At 44.5% G+C, this 14,840-nt stretch overlaps 1 long non-coding RNA gene across 36 annotated transcripts in view; it reads right to left on the bottom strand.

The window, feature by feature from the left end:
- LOC128347891 (uncharacterized) overlaps positions 1–14,840 on the bottom strand; it is a 44,786-nt gene that overhangs the window by 20,441 nt on the left and 9,505 nt on the right. For 18 of the 36 annotated variants that reach the window (XR_008317798.1, XR_008317799.1, XR_008317808.1 and 15 more), the window contains 3 exons: positions 12,081–12,160; positions 10,802–10,925; positions 541–643 (listed from right to left, as the gene is read on the bottom strand). This is a non-coding gene — a long non-coding RNA (uncharacterized LOC128347891). The other 18 variants (XR_008317810.1, XR_008317827.1, XR_008317826.1 and 15 more) reach the window with 12 other exon arrangements.

The raw sequence follows: 14,840 nt of genomic DNA on the forward strand, positions 1-14,840 counted from the left end.
AACACTTACTTTAAAATAAATCAATTTTGTGCAATAGATTAAGATATAAACCTACTTTAGGTGCCTAGAACTACTTAAGCAGTAAAAGTTTCCATAATGATTTTTTCAGCCAACACACACAAAGAAGTAATAGAGTGCTGTACACCATCTGGGACACTGAGTGTCAGACTATTGCTGTTTAGATAAGGTAAGGTAAAATGTGCCGTCAAGTTGATTTTGACTCCTGGTGCCCACAGAGCCCTGTGGGTTCCTTTGGAAGAATACAGGAGGGGTTTACCATTGCCTCCTCCTGAGTGGTATGAGATGATGCCTTTCAGCATCTTCCTATCCCAGGCTTTAAACTGCCAAGACAATAAGGGAAAGCAATTTCCACGGCAAGACTCTGATTAGGTAGGTTAATTCAATCATCCTAGATGTTGAACAGAGATTTCGTTTAGAAATTGAAACAATCAACGACTGGTGGCACAATCTGAAAAGAAATGCTTACAAATAAGCATGTGAACAATCATGCAGAACAAATCAAATGGTACAAGTTCTTACGTTCAGGTTAGTGTAGCTTTTAGAGATATCGGTAAGACAGGAGAACTGCTTGCGATCATCAGCATTGTCCTTAAGATGCGAATGAATGTCCTTTTATTCTCTCCTGAAACCAGTTTACAATACATCCTGAGTATTAGTCTAAAAGGGAACAGAGCCTAAGAGTTCACCAGTTCAATTAAGAATTTTAAATAAGTGTGTCCCCATGTTACTTTGTTATTCACCTAATAGTCACCATTGGGCAGCTTCTTAAACTACGTGCGGCACCACTTTAAAGTGGTTTAAACTTGTACGCTTGTTTTAGTATAGTAACTTTTAAGTTGTTGTATATTAAGTATACTACAACTTGTGCAATGACAGCTAACAACCTCCCCATAATTTCAGTGTCAGCTGTTTCAATGAATCTGCACGCCCATCTGATTACATGCCCAATCACCAGAACCTCCAGCTGTGAACATCTGGCACCAACATGGCTTTTAAGCCTTGTCATAATAAGTGTCAACAATAAGAGCATCGGATCACACAAATCTCAAATAAAATTAAAATACTAAACTGTACCTGAGTATAAACACATTAAGCACCAGCCAAATGCCAACCAAGTCCAAGTGTAAGAGTGTCAACCTCCCAAAATGGTGCTCGCTGTGAGAATGAGTAATCAGTAGAATTATTTCATCTAGCAACTATCTTAGAAGAACTTATATTAAGAAAGTGCTACTTTTGTCAAAGGGATTTGAGCTATAACTTGGCAAAAAAAAAATCTCAGGAAGATCTGAAAATGAAGTGTAGCATAATACAAAAGCCCGATTCACATGATAAGTTCAACACTCGTATGAGTACAGAGTGTGCACCAGTGCAACGCTGTACACTGGTACAGCTATTAACATCATTGGACACAGGTTCAGCAGTATGCTTCCTGTCTGCTGCATGCATTTAAGGGGCCAGTACCCAGGTCAACTTTAAAAATGAACTCAGATACAAGGCCTCTTCAGATCTTATTCCCTGAAGCTCCACTCACACTTACTGCACTGAAAGCAGGAAAGAAGTCCCACCCCAGCACTGTCACTCACTGCCTCCAACCGGCTATTAACAGTTACAGCATCATAACCATCACTCCCTTCACCACTCACAGAAGTGCCATCACGGTTACAGTGCTTCCACCTTCACACAAACTGCGCCATAACCATGACTGCCTGGCTGGAGGTGGTGAGTGACTTCCTGCTCACATTTGGTGCTGTAAGCATGTGCAGGGCTTCAGGGAATAACATCTAAAGAGGGTGTAGCGGATTATAGCCTTTATCTCAGAGCACGTTCACATGAGAGAAAGAAATACTGAATCATCCCTGCTGAGATGCAGGACTCGGCTTCTCGGCTGGTGTAGGAGGTCACCCAAGCTTGGGATTACATCCCCCCCACATGCTCCAAAAGGCAGGAAGTAGTCATACTTGAAGATCCTTAACCCAGTGCATGTGGGCGGATCTCCTCAGTTCTACTTCCTGCCTTTGCTCCAGAAGGCTCGCATTACAGCTCGCTGGCTTTGGCCTAGTTAACTAGGCCTCTTCTTTTCTTCTGCTTATATTCCTATTGTTTTTGACTATTTCCAATCTATTCTTCACCTGGTATTCTACTATTATTAGTTCTCTCTAGTTACTAAAGAAAAAAGAAAAAAATAATAATAATTTTAAATTTAAAAAAAAAAAAATTCATATCTGTTCTTCTACTGTCCTTTCTGTTATTCGTTACCTCTCCTCACCTCTTGCCGACCTTTTGGCCGATGTCCGCTAAAAAGACCTTCGGACTCCTGGCTATTAGGGAGAGATCCGCCCATCAGCGCCTGTTCCCGCCAAAAACTCGGGACTGCGCAAATCCTGTAAGGAAAGTGGCAGATGTATCAGATGACCTTGCTGGCGCCTGTAGGCCACAGCGGTCCTCTCTGTTGCCAGATACCGGTGAGGAGACTGGGCGCAATCCATGCCACCAGCAATCCACCGAAGCAGGACGCAGGTGGCGGCACCAGAATCGGAGGCTTCCTGACAAGGAGGCCCCGTTGGTGGCCAGATACCGGTGAAGAGACTGGGTGCAATTCATGCCACCAGCAATCCACTGTAGCAGGACACAAGTGGCGGCACCAGAATCGGAGGCTTCCCTACAAGGAGGCCCCGTTGGTGAGAGAGCTTTCGCCTGGCAGCGCAAGCAAGGTAAGCCTGTGATGTTTGGCCTCGCCCCCCCCCCAACTCCTTTCCCTAGCAGTTGGGCGTGCAGGAGGAGGACTGCCTCAGCGAGTATTGGGGCCGCGCTGAAAGGAACGTCAGCAGGAGTGGCCGCCCCAGAGCCTGTCGGAATCAGACGGGGAAGACGTGCAGGATGATGAGGCAGGAGGTGCTGAGCCCGTGGATGGGGCGTCGGAGCACCCAGAAGGCCATGAACAGCTCCCCCCGGTAAGATCGGTACTTGCTCGGGGGGGGGGAGGTGAGTGCAGATGCCCCCTATGTGGCCCCTCCCTCAGGGCCTACTCCTACAGGGAATGTGGGGGTTCCCCCTGATGCTGCCACTGCAAAGGGCTGGATTCAGGAGGCCGTTCAGGTCTCACTGGCAGCGGCGCTTAAAGCGTGGAAGCCTGCAAGGCATTGCAAGGCAGGCTGTGATCCATGTGTCGCCCTCAGACTCTCAGGAGGAGACGGTGCCTGCTAAGCAGCCCAGGGTGGCTATACGCCAGGACTCTGTGCCCTTGCGTAGGGGGAGGTCTTCAGATGAGTCTGGAGAGGACTCCCCAGATCTATTGTGACCCAGGGTCAGTGGGTCAGAGACATTGCTGGGCAACCCAGACAAGGGGCCCTCCTCCTCGGAAGAGGGGGAGATGATTGAGGACTCTGCTGCAAACTTACACAGTCAGAGGCTCTCTCTTATGGTGGATTTTCAGCCACTAATTAACCAGGCTATTGCTGCGCTTGATCTGTAGCCAGTTACAGAGGAACAGATCTCTCCTGTGTCCAAGGGCTCCTTGGTGCTGCCTAAGGCTAAGGTACCGCAGATTAAATCAGTGATACCTGAGGGCTTTACTAAGACCATCAAGGAGGAATGGGCAGCTATTGCGACTCCCAAAGCGTATGTTGGCATTGGCTTGCAAATTGTACAACTTTGAGGAGGAGACTCTGGACTGGCTGAAGGTGCCACTTACGGTTGCTCACTTCGGGGCCCTACTTAGTAGCACAGTGGTACCCAAGGATGGGGACTCCTCTTCTAAGGAGCCAGAAAACAGAAAAGCAGAATCTGCACTGCGCAGGGCCCACGAGGCTTGAGCAGTGGCCATCAGAGCTGACACCACTGTGTCCTTGGTGTCTAGAGCATCGGTCTTGTGGATTGGCGAGTTACCCAATGACCCTCCCACTAATCAGTCTAAGATGTGGCGTAAGCTACTTCGTCTGCAGAGGGCGGCTGCCTTTTCAGCGGATGCTACTCTGGACAGTGTTCAGTTCTCGGCACGTGCGGTCAGTGCAGGTGTCCTGGCAAGACGCAACATATGGCTAAAATTTTGGAAGTTGATAATACGTCTAGGGCTAAATTAGCTGCTGTTCCCTATGCTGGGGGGAAAGCTAATTGGGAATGAGGCCCTGAAAGAGGTCCTCATTGAAACTAAGGATAACCGCAGGGCTCTGCCATCAGCTCCTAGGAAGAAGGACAAGAGTTTTAATCATAGACCGATGCAAACCTTCAGGGCGTTTAGACCTTAGTTTGTCAGAGGGAGCCTTTTAGGCCTTTTCGATCGCAGTGGAACAGATCCAGAGGCCAAGGCAGGCAAGGGTTCACTCAGCAGAACCATCAGTCTCTCGGAAACCAGCAGCGGGGCCCCCAAGCAGCAGTCCTGACTCCCACTCAGGCAAAGTGGGGGTCTGCCATTTGGACTGTTTTGGAAAGAATCCATCGACAGGTGGGTTCTTTCCATTAGCCTACATGGGTACGAAGTGGAGCTGGCCAGCCCCCCAGGAAACAGATTCCTCCTTACCCCTAGATCTGGGAAACCGGAAAAGCACAAGGGGTTGTCCATGGCCATTCAGATCTGGTGGCTATAGGGACCATAGAGGAGGTCCCACCTCTTCAGAGAGGCAAGGGCATCTATTCTGTGATTTTACGGTGCCAAAAAAGGACAGATCGGCCAGGGCAGTTCTCAACCTACGCCCAGTCAACCGTTTTGTGATAAAAAGGAGGTTCAGGATGGAAACCCTTTGTACCATCTCAGAGGCATTGCAGATGGGGGACTACATGACTTCAATAGATCTCCAGGAGGGCTATTTACACATCCCCATCCATCCACGCAATCGACATATACTCCACTTCTGCTACATGGGGAGGCATTATCAGTACAGAGCCCTTCCTTTTGGTCTCTCATCAGCCACCCGAGTTTTTATGAAGGTTCTAGTCTGCTAGTGGCCACTTTATGCACTGAGGGGGTCCACCTGTATTGTTACCTCGACAACTTGCTCAAGAAGGGGCAGTTCAGTCGGCTCTGTCCAGAACAATGTCTGTGTTACGTGCGCATGGGTTTCTGATAAATGTGGGCAAGAGTCACCTGATGCCCACACAGAGCCTTCTTTTTGGGCATGGTAATGGACACCTCAGTAGGCAAACTGTTTCTGCCACAGGATCGGATGGAGGTCTTAACGTCACTGGCTCGTGTGATTGCTTCGAGACTGTGGGCCAGCCTTCTCAATCTAGCAAGTTTGTTGGGTCTCATGGTGGCGGCTATGGACTCGGTGCCTTGGGCGAGGTTTTCATCTACGCCAGTTACAGTGGGGTTTCCTCCTTTACCAGCATAGGATTGCCCTCAAACGTGACAAGAACATTCCTCTCTAGGTGTCTCTTCGCGAGTCGATTCGTTGGACGGCCCGGGGAACCTAGACAAGGGCAAGCTGTTCATAGAACCCGAGAGAGTGATGGTCACGACGGACACCAGTCTATCGGGCTGGGGGGCTCACTGTTGGAACAGTTCTGCCAGGGGCTTTGGTCGGTGGAAGAGTTGCTCCATAGCATAAACTGGCTCGAGCTGTGGGCTGTCTTTCTGGCCCTAAGAGCCTTCACACCCTTGGTGAAGGGAAGGAATATCTTAATGTGTACAGAACAACTTAATATCCATTCTGGACCATCATGTAAACAGAATTTCCAATGTTCGGGCAGATTGGCTAAGACGGCAGGAGATCCAGCCGGCAGAATGGGGCCTGCACCCTCAAGTATTTAGGTGGCTGACAGAGCAGCTGGGGTGTCCCCAGATAGACTTGTTTGCATATCTTCAGAATGCCAAGATTCAGAGGTTTTACTCACGTTTCCCGATGTTGGGGGCAGAAGAGACGGATACGCTATCGGTGCCATGGCCTCCGTGTCTGCTGAATGCATTTCCTCCAGTGCCGCTGCTCTCCCGTTGCCTCAGGAAGCTGCGGGGTTTCTGGGCATCCCTGATATTGATTGCGTCTTTTTGGCCCAGAGGGCCTTGGTTTTCCGAGATCATCAACTTGACCGTAGGTCATCCACTCAGTTTGCCAGACCATCCAGTTCTGCTGTGTCAAGGTCCGATTTACCATCCTTGCATCTAGAAAGTGTTCAGCCAACAAGATTTACCAATTGACTTGGCGTAGTTTTCTGCGCTGGACAGCAAAGCTCTCCCTGCAGCTGGACAAGTGCAGGTCGAGGGGATTACTAGGTTTTCTTCAGGATGGCCTTGCGCTTGGTCTGAAACCCAACACGCTTAAACACCAGGCGGCGTGCTTGATCCAGATGTTGTTTTCTCATCAGCGTTTGTTCAGGCGTGGCACCCTCTTCTACGCAAGTTCTTGAGGGGGGCAGCTTTGTTGTCTCCTCTGGTCTGCCATCGTTTTCCGTCATGGGATTTGCATATTGTGTTGTGGGGTCTGCAGTTTCCGCCATTTGAACCACTTTGATCTGTATCATTGCAGATGCTGTCCTGGAAGGCGGCCTTTTTAGTAGCTGTAACATCAGCCAGGAGGGTTTCTGAATCGCAGGCTCTGTCAGTTCAGAGTAATTTGTGTAATTTCTCTAAGGACTCTGTGAGACTTATCCCGGATCCTTCGTTTATCCCTAAGGTAAAGTCTCAGTTTAATCGTGAGGCGGTCATTTAATTACCTTATTTTTGTCCGGATGCTCGTCACCCTGCAGAGAAGGAGTGCAACCGGACGCAGGCTTTTCGTAAGTCAGATGCTCTTTTTGTGGCCTTTAAGGCTTCTAAGATGGGATGCAAGGTCTCTTCAGCCATTATTGCTCGGTGGGTTCATTCATGCATTACGATGTTGTATGAAGCCCAGAAACTTTCTGTGCCTGGTCAGATTACGGCGCACTCAACTACATCGGCAGCCACTTCTACTGTGTTATCTTCACTGGTGTCCCATGAAGAGATTTGCAAGGCGGCTACTTGGTCGTCGCCTTTTACATTTTCAAGGCATTACAAGTTGGATGAACATGAAGCTGCCAGAGCAGCATTTGGTCAGAGGGTCCTGCAACAGGTCCTTCCGGGTCAGTAGCTCCAGCTTGGGTATTTTCCCTCCCGTGGTTGGTGCTGTGGTATGTCCCAAGCTTGGGTGACCTCCTACACCAGCCGAGAAAGGTACATTGGTACTCACCGTGAAGGTGTCTTCTGGCTGGTGTAGAAGAGGTCACCCAAGGCCCGCCCGGGTTGTGTTAGGCTGGAGCTGATGATCTGGTTGTAGGGGGACAGTTTTTCTGTCTTTCTCTGCATTATTGTTTGTATATTGTTGTATATTCTCTGTTGTGTTCTGTGGTTTTCATTCCGTAGCTTGAGCTGTTTTAAGCACTGAGGAGATCCGCCCACATGCACTGGGTTAAGGATCTTCAAGTATGACTACTTCCTGCCTTTTGGAGCATGTGGGGGGGATGTAATCCCAAGCTTGGGTGACCTCTTCTACACCAGCCAGAAGACACCTTCACGGTGAGTACCAATGTACCTTTCTCCTAAAACTTTTCTGTAATATTGGTAGGTTCAAAAGGCTGTCACCCAGCACAAAAGAACTTGCAGAGAACTGGACCAGTGGATTGGGTGCTTTAAACCAAGGTCCCTCTGTCACTAGGTATTGGGCAAATAAATCAATAAAAACCTTCCACATGTATACCTACACGGGATGAGAAAAACTGGTAGTTGCTGAACATCTGAAGACGTGCTTGTAGGAGTAAATCCCCTTCGCCCCTCCCCCCTTTCCTGAGTTATAAACCAATTTGGAGAGGCTTGTAAAAAGAAAAGAACAAAAAAAGTGTTATTCATTTACTACAGACTGCTTCCATCTGAGGCTTCTAGCTTTCTTAGATACAGTTAAGCATCTTAGTAAGATTACAAAAATAGGTTGCCTTAATGCAGGTTTAAGTGTTTATAGTCTTTTACAACGCCCTAGTTAGAATGGGCATATGCTAGTGTTTCTTAATTTAATTACATTACAGGTAAACAATAATAGAACAATATCAGGGATATACAAAGTACACACCAAAGAAACAGAAATTCAAACACAAAGTCTGACTAGACAAACTTTTCCTTAGACTAAACTTCCCGAAGCCCAAGCCCAAGCTTCCTTTTCCTTGGACTCACCAAATTTCAGATGAGACTTCAAGCTTCCTGCCCTCCTGTCTTTCCAGGAGCTGCAGAGTCATTTTCCTGCAGCCATCCTCCATGGCCACATGTCCTGCTCTTCTAACGAAGATCTGCCCCTCTTGTTCCCAGAATTCCCCGCAACCACTCTCTAGGTCCCACCCACCTGGTGTACTGATTGGCTGTCCTGGAGTTCACCAGTATGTCAGTCAAGGCAAGGGTTCACTCCCTGTTAACTCTTTAGGGGGGAGGGGTGGATGGTCACTACAGAGGGCTACTGTCATTCACATAAACATATGTACGGGTGTACAGACATCTGTAATAATATCTGAGCAGAGCTTAAATAATTGACGATTCCTGAAGTTTTAACCAATGATACTCTTTCCATATGTAAAACTGTGTGTGTGTGCGCGTACAGACATACACACACCATAATTTGTAGAGGCAACCATTTAAAGTATTCTTTACAAAGAAAGCCAGATCACCTTACCAGAGACAGATATCACCAGAGACCAATGCAATTGCACTGTTCCAGCCATAAACTGCTATGAGGAAGTTAAAGGCAGTAATGATTCCTACCAATCCCACAGGATTCCACGGTTCCAGTAAAGCATGCCCAGGTCCTAAAAACAAAAGGGCAAGTTTTTTTATTTTTTATTTTATATATATATATAATTTTGTTTGGTAAGCATAAAACTTCATTTATTTTGCTTCTCTATCCCTTTATCCAAATACACAGGAATATCTGGTTTTATCTGCACATCTACCCTACGTAGTAGGTTAGGCTGACTTTTATATCTGGTCCAAGTCACTCAGGGAGACTGGTCCAAATTCACAAGGCAAAAAAGCAAGCACACCAGGGCCAATGATGTATTTTTAATCCTGTCTAATATGGCCATCAGTGAGATTATTTTAGACAGAAATCTAATGGCAGAAACAAGCATTAAATATAGAATGAGAGCCAAACTGAACAATCATTCTCAACCTTGCTCATTTTAAAATATAAGTTAGAAGCACCTCATTTTACTAGTTTCTATTTTTCTTTTTGAATTGTAAAACTGTGTTGTGGAATCCAAAATCAACATTTTAATGTGCCTAAGGCTGCTGTCCCATGTACACTTGAACACAGGAGACTCATTTCCAAGTAAGCATGCATAGGATCTTGCTGTATGCTGTATTTTAAGAATTCAGAATTACAAGGTGGTCAGCAGGGCTAATACTATCTCTAGCCATAACAGAAAGTGGCATCTCAATGTGCTCCTGAAAGCCAGTAGAAAAGCTCTAATTTATGCTTTAAGCTCCAAAATAAAGACAGTGGCTAATGTTGCACAGTGTTTGTGGGTATCAGTTAGTCCCTTAGCACAAGCAGCATGGGGCAACTTTCCCCAAGGTCAAGTATGGCATGTGACTGAAAGATATCCCCATGCCCCTCTTTATTTACAGCAGGCCTGCTCAACTTAGGCCCCCCAGATGTTTTTGGACTACAACTCCCACAATCCCCAGCCACAGCGGCCAATAGCCAGGGATTATGGGAGTTGTAGGCCAACATCTGCAGGAGGGCCAAAGTTGAGCAGCCCTGATTTACAGTTATGGAGAAAGATGCTGGATGACTAAGACACAAGTTAAAGAGAAGGGCTGTTTCTCAAGAGAATAATTATACTCCTCTTTTCATTGACACAAATCACCTCAAAAAGGACCTCAGATAAGGCTGTATCACTCCAACCCAATTATCCCAGCGTTGATGGTCTGACAGGGACCAGGGAAGAGGCTTGTTAGTATGAAAAGCATTCTGGTCTCAACACCTCGAAGGTTTTCCTGACCCACAAGATAAGCTTTTGAGCTCACCCATTTACCCTATCCCACACAGGGTTTCCAACCCATTTCACTCTATAGTTCCTCAAGATTGCACACAACTGTGATTGAATAATACAGCATGTTTTTTTTTGTTAACCACGGATGTCATCCCTTGCAGCCAAACCTGTTTGGCCCAAAGGCAGGTTTTTGCCTATTACAACCCAAAGCCCCATTCATTGGTGCTCCTTCTTTGGACCCACCATCTGTGTGTGCTCTGGCTGTGGCAATTCCATCTAACATGGCCATTGCTCCAGCTTTGCTTCCAGCTTGGACCTATCTCCTGATACAAACCACGCACCATGCTTGGCTGCCTTAGAGAACTAACCTCCCCTTGATTTTCCCTGGAACCAGCTGCTTTCCTGGTTCCCTGGCTTGTGAGTAGCATGCTTGCCTCCTCTCCACTGTTCCTTCTAAGGTGTGTGGCTATTTTTCATTTCCTGTCCCCAAAAAACCCTTGAATAAATCTCATTGTATCATTTTCCTATCTCAAGCTTTTATTTCCAGACCAAAGCTTTGCCCAGATTGATACTATGATGGACTATTCAGTCTCATTAATTCCCCACAAAAACCCCAAAGTAGTCTCGGGACATTCTGCCAGTGTTGCAGAACAGTTACATTAGCACCTTTGGTAGAGAGGCTCCAGCAGAGCTCAGCAGGAGCACAGCTCTTGCTCCATCAACCTAATGCTGCAGATCACATGGGTCAATAGCTATAAATACATCAACAAGGACAATCTGCTGAGATTTTCTGTAATGGATTACTTAAAAGCAAACACTGCACATTTATATGAAGGCAACAAATATACAAGCTTACTTTCTGAAGGCAAAATTGGTCCTCCGGTCATTCGGGATAAGCCAATAGCATAGTCACAAATATCCACATACTCCTGGACCTCACCAACACCTTCAACAAAGATCTACCCCATCTCTAAGGAAACCTGAAAAATTAAGATAATGTATTAGATTAGATAACAACATTGTCAATATATAAAGTGCTTAAAGTTGTTCTGCATGAAATGTAAACAGACAGGTCCTTCCCAGCATTTCTTGGGAATCCAAGAAGATGCAATACACAGAAGACATAGCAAATGTGTAAAATAACTTTCTTTAGAGAACAGGTAGAGAATGCTTTAGATATCACCTTACCCCCTCCCCAGAATAGAGTGGGATATATAGGAGAACCTCGTTGTTGTTGTTTTTCACTTTATTTTTATTAGTTTTCTACATATCAATGTGACTTCCAGTTCATCTTTCAACACAGTTATACTACAACATCCATATTTAGCAATAGCAATAGCAATAGCATTAACATTTATATACCGCTCTATAGCCGGAGCTCTCTAAGCGGTTTACAATGATTTTTTAGCATATTGCCCCCAACATTCTGGGTACTCATTTTACCGACCTCGGAAGGATGGAAGGCTGAGTCAACCTTGAGCCCCTGGTCAGGATCGAACTTGTAACCTTCTGGTTACAGGGCGGCAGTTTTACCACTGCGCCACCAGGGGCTCTTGTATTTGCTCTCATGTGAATATATATTCACATGAGATATGAATATATATTCACATATATTTGCTCTCATGTGAATATTTTCTTCGTATTTATATATCTAGTTATGTCCTAATCCTTGTTTTCATCACCATAGTAATCTATTCGTTTCATTCCCCAACTGTTATTTTTACACTGCAACCACCGTTAATAAATCCAAATTCATATTGTTTTTCATATCCGCAAAAAGGGTTTTCAATCTTCTACAAAGTTTTCTATATGACTATCTCTTACTAATATAGTAAGTTTTGCCATTTCTGCATATTCATATGTCTTCATCAACCATTCTTCTCTTGCTGGAATTTCCGCAGATCTCCATTTCTGAGCAAGAACCATTCTAGCCGCCACTGTAAGATATAGGAATAAATTTCTATTTTATTTCGAGATTTCAAATTTTTTTTTCCAAGAGATCATTGCAAGGAATGAGAAGTCCATGTGTACTTCTTTCCACATCCCCATCCAACTCTCCTTCCCTCTTGCACCATTTTCAGAACAAACCATGATTTTTAGACAGAGTAATGTTGGTTTCTGGCACACAACTTAACCAGTTTCCCAGAACTTTGATTTTCCATCTCAGGGCATCACCAATCTGTCTCACTATTTCTCCTGATTTAGGAGCAGGAACCTAAACAAAAAGAGAGAATGTCTTTAAACCCAAACTTATGAAACAATAGGCCAGATTACTTATATGTTCAGATAACTGATAAAATATTATCAAGATTGTATTAGGAGACAATCCAGCAGCACTCAGCAATAACACCCACTATACTTGCAATTGCAAGACTATCAGAAATAGAATTCTTGAATGACATAACCTTATATTGCATCTAGTAACCATCATGCACCTGAAAAAATATGCTTCAGAGCACTGAAGGAGCAGCTCTATATGTAAAGCAAAAGGCATTCCCTGTATAAACCTCAAACATCCAATTTCTTATATAATTAAGATAAAACAAATTATCAGAATAAATGTTACAGAATTCTCTAATCAGTAAAGGGTACATGCTGCACAAATGCCATATAAATCAGATAAAAAATGGTTCAGAAATTGTGTACAGAAAGGTTCTCTCTCTTCTGGATGCTGCTTCTCTCTCTTTCCTAAATAAAATAATTTGGTATCTGTCTGGAGAGAAGAGGGTTTAAAAAAAATAAATCTGACTCTGCCTTTGAGGTATGAATTTTGTTAGGTTTTGAAAAATCTTTGGGTACTTTTACTTGCAGGATTTTATCCAGTCACCATGTAATACTTGGAAAGAGGTTTAAACAGAACTTGCAACATGCATGCTCAATAGCAGCTTCCACTAGAAAGCACAGTGGACATAAATAGCTAAGGCTGCAATCCAATGCATTCCTATTAAGCAACAAGTATAACGGAATTCCATGGGTTACCTGATGTTTGTGGTTTGGCTCTATTTAGCACAGCTGGTTCAAGTTACAGTATCAGCCAAGGAAAAGCAACAATTTCCACCCCACCCCAATCCCACAAACACACTCGCATGGCATGCAAATTAAGACAGGAGCTGTACAGTTTCCATCTTTTTTGAAGATTAGCTTTGCTCTCAATCAAAGCACAAAAATCCTAGAATATTTCACATAGCAGAGACAATCTGAGAATAGCATTGAACAGACTGTCTATTGTCTCATCCTTGATAACTGATAAGCAAAGAATCTCGGAATGACAAACACAAACCCACATGCTTCAAAGACAATCACACAGATGCAGACTTTGGATACTGGAGCCAAAACATAAGAGAAAGAGTCATAGAATTATAAAGATCAGTTAAAAGTTTTGTGAACTTCAGTAATCTAGCGCCAGTTGCAAGTCTTGCAATATTGTATTGTTTTGTCTAAAATCTTCCCTTAGAACAAAGAAAGCCAGTTTTAAATTGGCTCTGCCTGTTCTCAGCCTTTCAAAACTCTAGTGCAAAAATAAGGTAGAGTGTGCCATCGAGTTGATTTTGACTCCTGGCGCCCACAGAGTCCTGTGGGTTTCTTTGATAGAATACAGGAGAGGTTTTACCATTGCCTCCTCCCGTGCAGTATGAGTTCCAGAATGAGATGATGCCTTTCAGCATCTTCCTATATCGCTGCTGCCCAATATAGGTGTTTCCCATAGTCTAGCAAACATACCAGTGGGGATTCGAAGCAGAAACCTTCTGCTTGTTAGTTGAGCATTTTGTTGTAAACTGCCCAGAGACGTAAGTTTTGGGTGGTATAAAAACATGTTAAATAAATAAATAAGTAAAATTTCCCTGCTGCGCCACTTAAAGTGGCAGTGCAAAAATACAGCTGAAATGGAAACATGCCTACTTTAAACTATTTGCGAAAGAAAGGAAGGAAGGAAGGAAGGAAAAGAAAGAAAGATTTTTAGACTTGAAAGCTCAGTCTTCAAATCTGCTGAATGAGCATAAGTTCAGGCCTGTATGTCATATATTGGGATATCTTTTGGCTGCTATCCCATATGTGCTTTTGAGAGTAAGGTCCATTCAGGAGAGTGGGGCTTACTTTACTGTATGTAAGTAAACATGCATGGCATGAGACCCTTGACTTCAAGAAAGCAGATGGGAAAGACTATACATGCAGCTACAATAAATCTATATTTCCCTCTGAAACTCTAAGCTGAATGATGGGCCTCATGTGGTTGAAAGGTTTTGCAAGTTTTCAGCAACAGCTGGCTAAGTTGAAACATGTATTGGCTTTATGGCCTCTCACCAAACCACCACAGATTTCATAAGCCCTAATGGGAACACAACCAACTTTTAACAAATTCCCAGTTCTACTCCTAGTTCAGCTCAAGTGAGCTTACTTCACTACCCAAACCTCTATACACAGGTGGGGATCAATCATCTTCTTATGAAGCCATAGGAGTATGCAGGCTGTTCCAAGAAAGGGTTGCATTCTCCTTTAAAGAGCAAGCTTGCAACTTATGAGTATTGTAGATCACAAGATACTCTTCACCAACTATGGATGGTGCATCAGCTGCAGTCCTTTCTTACTGGTAAAATGCGAACACTATAGCAGGGCTGCACAGCTACAGCCCTCCTACAGATGCTGGACTACAGCTCCCATAATACCTGATTATTGGCCACTGTGGCTGGGGATAATGGGAATTTTAGTCCAACAGCTGGAGGGCTGAAGTTATGTAGTCCTGCACTACAGCAACATTGCTGCTAAGGGCAGTACCAGATGTAAGTGCAAATGAAAGTAAAGCAATCAGAAACTGCTTTAAGAAAAAGGAGAGCTTAATGGTGTTACAGCTCACTAAATTATGTCCAAACGTCCAGACAAATGTAAAGTGATTTAAT

Source organism: Hemicordylus capensis, chromosome 2, assembly GCF_027244095.1.
Source record: "Hemicordylus capensis ecotype Gifberg chromosome 2, rHemCap1.1.pri, whole genome shotgun sequence".
Classification (NCBI taxonomy): domain Eukaryota; kingdom Metazoa; phylum Chordata; class Lepidosauria; order Squamata; family Cordylidae; genus Hemicordylus; species Hemicordylus capensis.